Consider the following 7,069-nt stretch of genomic DNA (forward strand, 5'->3'; position numbering starts at 1 on the left):
AGTGACCTGAAATTGAGCTTCATTTCTTCATGGAGAAGTGGGAAGAATACCTCTTTCCCAATTTTAGCATGGCTGTATTCCACACAAGCATAAGACGTTTATGTTTGTGTCTCAGGAATTTACAAAGTTTATAATGAAGGAGCTCTTCTCGGTTAAAACTTAACACTGGTCACTTTCCCCACCACCTCTTAGCAGAAGAATGATTTGGTGGGGAAAGTGACCTGTTAAGTTTTAATGAGACATTTGAACAGGAGACCAATCTGAGTGAAAATTATCTATATGTACATAGGTAACACCCAAAATGTTTCTTGAAAAAGCCAAATTCTGATTGACATTGATTGACAGTGGGCAAAACTAATTTGTTTAGCTCTCTTCCACCCTACCCAGCTTTACTGAGGTATCATTGCCACGTAAAAATTATATATATTTGAGGTGTACAACATGATAATTTTATATGTACACACACACACACACACACACACACACAAACACATTGTGAAATGGTGACCACAATCAAGTTAATTAACACATCCATCACCTCACATAGTTACCATTTTTTTGTGTGTGATACAAACAACATCTACTGTCTTAGCAAATCTAAAGTGTATGATACAGTATTAATAACTACAGTCTGTATGCTGTCCATTCGATCCCCAGAACTTATTCATCTTATAACAGAAACATTGTACCCTATAACCTTAGCTCTTTCTTTTATGGTAAGTCTCAGAGTAGCCCCACTCCTGGGGGGACAAGATGCAATTCCTGAGCAGAAAGCTGGAATAGAGCAGGTAGCTCTAGATAGAAAGTTAGCATGGAAGAAGTCATAGGAGCATAAGAAGGAGAATTGGGGGTGAGAACATATCAGTGATAACTGCCAGAAAGCCACATGGATGCCAGAATAAGGCTCGCGTAGTCCTGCTGTGGCTATTTACATAGGCGTTTCCACACGTAACCTCTGCCAAGGGTCCATGTTGGCTCTTCTCACCGCCTTTGAGCAGAGCAAACTATCATCACTTGCCTCTCCGTGTGTGAGGACCTTCCAGCAGAAATATGGCTCAGCTGTGGCATGAGATTTGTTCAGTACCTCTGTGCTGTCTGGGTAGCTTCCTCTAAGCTGCCTAGGAAATCCCTAAGGTCTGAAAACAGGATAATGTTCTTGATCAGCAGTGGTTTCTAAGAGAATTTTCATTCCACCCTCAGGCTCTGCATTTGGGTAGAACAAAACCACAATAAAATGAATTCCATTACACAAATATTACTTACAAATTCTGACTGTTCCTGAAGTGACTTGGAATATTGTATTTCTTTTTTGATTTGAAAAGAGTTGGTATTGCTTTTCACCAACATACACTAAATTCTGTTTCAACTGAAAATCTTAACATTGGCTTTTATTTTTTGGATCTTAAGTAGTGGTTCTTTTGCCCTTACCCTTACTGAAAGGAGAACAATATGGCCAAAAAAGTAAGTGCAGCATCTCTAAGAAATCAAAGTGTTTAGCAAATCAAATACAACATAAGGCACATTAAGGTTTTTATTAAAGTCTCACTCATTGGCAAGTGTTGCATCCTTCTGAGAAATTCTAGTCTGCCTCCCAAGACTTAATCTGATGTTTTCCATTTGTTTTACATGTATGGTTTTTCCCTTTTCCTCACACAGGTCTCATACCTTTATGAAACTTTTCCCTTATGACTCTACTTCAGTGTCTGCTTCCCAGAGACCCCAACCAGTGACACCCCTGAAAGCATACACTGTGAGCTATGTGAGAGCTGGGACTTACGTGGCTTTGTTCAGGGCTCTGTTTCCAGTGCTGTACATAAAGCAGGCACTGGATAGGGATGTTGAATGTTGGATGAATGAACAGCATCCATGTCTATGGTCAACAAACCTAGTGGCCTCTGAGTGTCATGATAAAGAGCACTTGTTCTAGAGCCTGACCATATGAGTTCAGTTTGGCTCAGATGCTTCCCAGTTTGTAAACATAGATGAGTTCATTAAATTTTCTATTCTTTTATTTCTTCATGTCTAAAGTCAGAACCATAGCTGTATCCACAAGATAATTTTTGTTAAAGTTGAATTGTTTTTATCTTGTTTTTGAAGAGTAAATGATTTGTGAAGCACTTAGGAGAATGCTGAGCAGGTAGGTATTCTCAATTAATGTCAATGATACTATAGAGTGTGAACGTTTATGGTGGCAGAATATGGTGGCTTACTATCTGATGAGGTGTATCTTACTAGTTTTAGAAGGTTTCATTTCAAGAATGACCTTTCTACACTCTCCATCAATGTATTTATTATAAAAATCTGTTTCTTTTCTTCAGAATACTTAGTAGTCGCTGAAATAAACCTCCTTTAGTTTAATTGTTCATTTTTTTTTCCCTAAAATACAAAATTTATATGAAGGGAACTTTGCCATCTTGTTTAGTGTTATATCCACAGTTTAAGAAAAATGGTTAACACATAGAATTTGTTTAATAATATTTATTTAAAGAACATATTGACTAAATTGTTTTAGTTTTTCTTTACTTTATGCTAAATATTATAATTGTATCTACCAGTTCTAGCTCAGCTCTGTAAGGCAAAAGATAATGGTTTTAATGCCTTTTCTTTTCTTTTTAGCTGTTCACATTTTTATTTTGTATTTTTAAAAATTATTCTGAATGTTTTGGGGTACATAGTAGATGTATATAACTTTATGGGGTACATGAGATAAACCTTTGATACAGGTTTTAATGCCTTTTCTATATGACAGTTGATTGGACATTTGAATAAACTATCTTTCCTTTTTTTTTCTCTATTCTTCATGTTTTCCGTATGATCATGTGTGGGTGGTGGGTGTAGGGGGGTGGTAGGTAATGGAAGATATAGGAATATAGAAGAATACATAGAGAATTCCTAAGAGGGACTGGGCTTGGTGGCTCATGCCTGTAATCCCAGCAATTTGGGAGGCTGAGGTGGGTGGATCACATAAGGCCAGGAGCTCAAAAGTAGCGTGGCCAACATGGAAAACCCTATCTCCACTAAAAATACAAAAATTAGCTGGGCATGTTGGCACACACCTGTAATCCCAGCTCCTCAGGAGGCTGAGGCGCAAGGATTGCCTGAGCTAGGGAAGCAGAGGCTGCAGTGAGCTGAGACCGTGCCACTGCAGGCTGGGCAACAGAGTGAGACTGTTTGAGAGACAGAGAGAGAGAGAGAGAGAGAGAGAGAGAGAGAGAGAATTCCCAAGATTGAAGTTCCAACTCCAAAATCTTTAAAGTGTCATGAACTCACTGAAGGAAGAAGACTTTGGAGAGTGGTGTTTCAGTAATAATATCTGGCCCTTAGAATAGTCTTCTAAACCACAGAAAAATATACTCCAGAAGAGTGTCAAATTCAAGAAAGAGGAAGATAGGTGACCCAAAGAATGCAATCATAGAAGTGCAAACAGATGGTATCTATATGACAGACCTGGAGAGAAGGGCAGAGGGGTTCAGGGAAATATGTATTCATCATTTACCTATGGTAAATAGGTAATTCCAGATTCATACTCCTATACTTTGTGATGCTTAGGTTAGGACTGTACATATCATATTTCAGAGACCTATTTTTCAGCACTAGAGAAAGATTAGAAGGTAAAAGGAAGGGAGCTGGGTCTTCCTATTTCTTGCTACTCCTGTCACTATCACCCTACAGTGACAATCGGTTTCCACATCTGACAGCTAAAGTAACACCATTAGGTAAAAATATACACCTGCTTTTAAAAATTCATTGTTAGTTAAGTTCTCCCTGTCCACCTGGATAGCACTCAATGGCTGTTCAAAGCTCATATACCATTACAAAAAGAATTCCAAAATTTGTATGGAACTACAAAAGAACCTGAATAGCCAAAGCAATTTTGACAAAAGAAAAAAACATGAAACCACATTTCTTTTTGTTTTTCCTTCTGATATAGCTTATTATTTATTTTTTTAATTGCATTTTAGGGTTTTGGGGTACATGTGAACAACATGCAAGATTGTTGCATAGGTACACGCATAGAATTATATTACAAAGCTATAGTAATCAAAACAGTATGGTATGAGCATGAAAACAGACACATAGACCAAAGAAACATACTTGAAAGCCTGAAAATAAACCCAAGTACATACAGTTAACTAATTTTTGCCAAAGGCACCAGAAAGCACAATGAGAAAAGGACAGTCATTTCAAAATGGTGGTAGGAAAACTAGATATTGACTTATAAAAGAATAAAATTGAATACTTATCTAACACTAGGTATAAAAACTACTCAAAATTTATTAAAGACTTAAACATAAGACCTGAAACTATAAAATTCCTGGAAGAGGGCCGGGCGCGGTGGCTCAAGACTGTAATCCCAACACTTCGGGAGGCCGAGGCGGGTGGATCACGTGGTCAAGAGATCGAGACCATCCTGGTCAACATGGTGAAACCCTGTCTCTACTAAAAATACAAAAAATTAGCTGGGCATGGTGGAGCGTGCTTGTAATCCCAGCTACTCAGGAGGCTGAGGCAGGAGAATTGCCTGAACCCAGGAGGCGGAGGTTGCGGTGAGCTGAGATCACGCCATTGCACTCCAGCCTGGGTAACAAGAGGGAAACCCTGTCCCAAAAAAAAAAAAAAAAAAAAAAAAAAAAAAAAAAAAAAAAAAAAATTCCTGAAAGAAAATATAAGGGGAAAAAGTTTGTGACATTGGCCTTGCCAGTGATTTATTTAATATGGCACCAAGAACCCAGACAATTAAAGCAAAAATAAACAAGAGGAACATCAAACTAAAAAATTCCTGTATAGTAAAGGAAACAGTCAACAACAACAACAAAAAAGACAACCTATTGATTAGGAAAAAACATTTGCAAACTATATATTTTATAATGGATTAATATCAGAAAGTACACGAAATTCACACAATGGCAAAAAACAAAAACAAACAAACAAAAACATACCTGATTTAACAATGAGCAAATGACCTGAACAGACATTTTCCAAAGAAGACATACAAATAACAGGTATATGAAAAGGCTCACAGCATTACCAGTCATCAGGGAAGTGCAAATCAAAACACAATGAGCTCACCTTACAGCTGCTATGATAGTTATCAGAAAGATTAGTATTGGCAAGGATGTGGAGAAAAGGCAACCCTTGTAAACTACTGGCAGGAGTGTAAATTGGTATAGTTATCATGAACAATAGTGTGTATGTTTCTTAGAACATTGTAAGTAGACCTACCATATGATCCATCTGGGCATATGCCCAAAGGATATGAACTCGGTATGTCAAAGAAATATCTGCACTCCTATATTCATTCCAGTATTATTCACAATAGCCAAGATATGGAGACAAACAAAGTATTCATTAATAAAATACCTGAAAATAAATTTAACCAAGGAAGTGAAAGACCTTTATGTGAAAAACCATAAAACACTGATGAAAGAAATTAAAGAGGTCATAAAAAATGGAAGATAACCTTGTGGCTTGAAGGAAATCATATTGTATAAATGACCATACTAGCAAAATCAATCTACAGAACAAATGCAGTTTCTATAAAATTACCAATGATATTCTTCAAAAAAACAGAAAAAAAGTCCTAAGATGTGTATGGAACTAAGGAAGACTCCAATTGACCAAAGCAATTTTGAGGGGGGAAAAAAAAGAAGTTCATGAATGTGTTTTGTAAGGTAGATGAGTATGTCTCCTTTCCCATTGACTTACCACATGACTTGTCTTTACTAATGGAACTGAGTTTGCATTCATGATGTAGCTTAGCCCCTCTAAAATCACTATTAAAACAGAGAATATATTTTAGGTGTTGTTACCACAAATCAATCAATCAGTAAGAAATGAATAAACAACAAAAAAGGTATCTACGAAGTGTGATGGTTATGTCAATTTGCTTGACTGTAATAATAATTTTACTCTGTGTATATCCCAGATATTTGCTACTTCTCTTGCCTGCATTCCATAATGAGAAAACAAGTGGAGCTGAACTGAGCCAAGCCTAGCCAAGCAGCATTGAACTCATTAGAGCTACAGCCATATCATAGCCTACATGTAATATGAGTAAGAAATAAATATTTGCTCTTATAAAACACCGAGATAATAGGAACATTTACTATTGCAGCAAAAGAGGATTAGTACACTTGTTGATACCTTTTCAATAAAATCTAGTTCTTGTACTGTCTCCTTCATAAAACTTCCTCTAAGTGTTCTATGACTCATCTATAGTTTCCAAATTTAGCAAATAAAAATAGAGGACTCAATGCTGGCATTTAAAAAATATGTATAGCTCAATGTCCTTACTTGATTATAAGCTCTTTAAAGCAGGGCCCAAGCTTATTCATAACATCCAGCAATATATATTGGATGACTTCTACTGTTCCAAGCATTTTTATTAGGCATTAGAGATGTAATGGTGTGTGAAAATAAACAGAAGTTCTGTATTCTTTAAACTTTTAAACTACTGGAGGAAACAGAAATCAAACAAATAATCAACATAATAAATATCAAACTGGAGTTCTAACCAATGCTATTTAAAGATCCCAGGTGCATGGTCCTCTGAGAATCTATCTGTGTATGGGAGACCTGACCAAGACAGGAAGGAAAGAAAAGGCTTCAGTGAGGGAGTGGTGTGATTTCTCAAGTTTAGAGGCAGAAAGTTCAAAAAGAATATCCAGCTTCTGCAAACTCCATAGATGGAAGTTAGCAAGGTGGCTGAAGAAGGACTAAAGTTGCTCTGAGATGGGATTGAAGAAGTACATGAGGACAGCCGTGCCACCTCCCTAATGCTAAACTCAGTGTCACATGCTTAGTATGTGCCCAACAAATAATCATGACCATATATGGCTTGACTTAGGCATATAGAATGTCTGTGGCTAATTGATAGGTTTAAAGACAGAAGAAAAGCATAGTCCTTATCTTCAAGAACTCTCTCTCTTATACTCTGTGTTGTAGTTGGGTTCTAAGTGAAAAAAGCCAGCTCTCATTGATTTTTGCAAAAAAAGGAAATCACTTTATTGACTAATGGAATACAAATAAATATTAAACCACCAAGTTACAGGAAGAATCGGAATGTTGC

This window comes from Sapajus apella, unplaced genomic scaffold (assembly GCF_009761245.1).
Source record: "Sapajus apella isolate SASKATOON/1434 unplaced genomic scaffold, GSC_monkey_1.0 scaffold34, whole genome shotgun sequence".
Classification (NCBI taxonomy): Eukaryota; Metazoa; Chordata; class Mammalia; order Primates; family Cebidae; genus Sapajus; species Sapajus apella.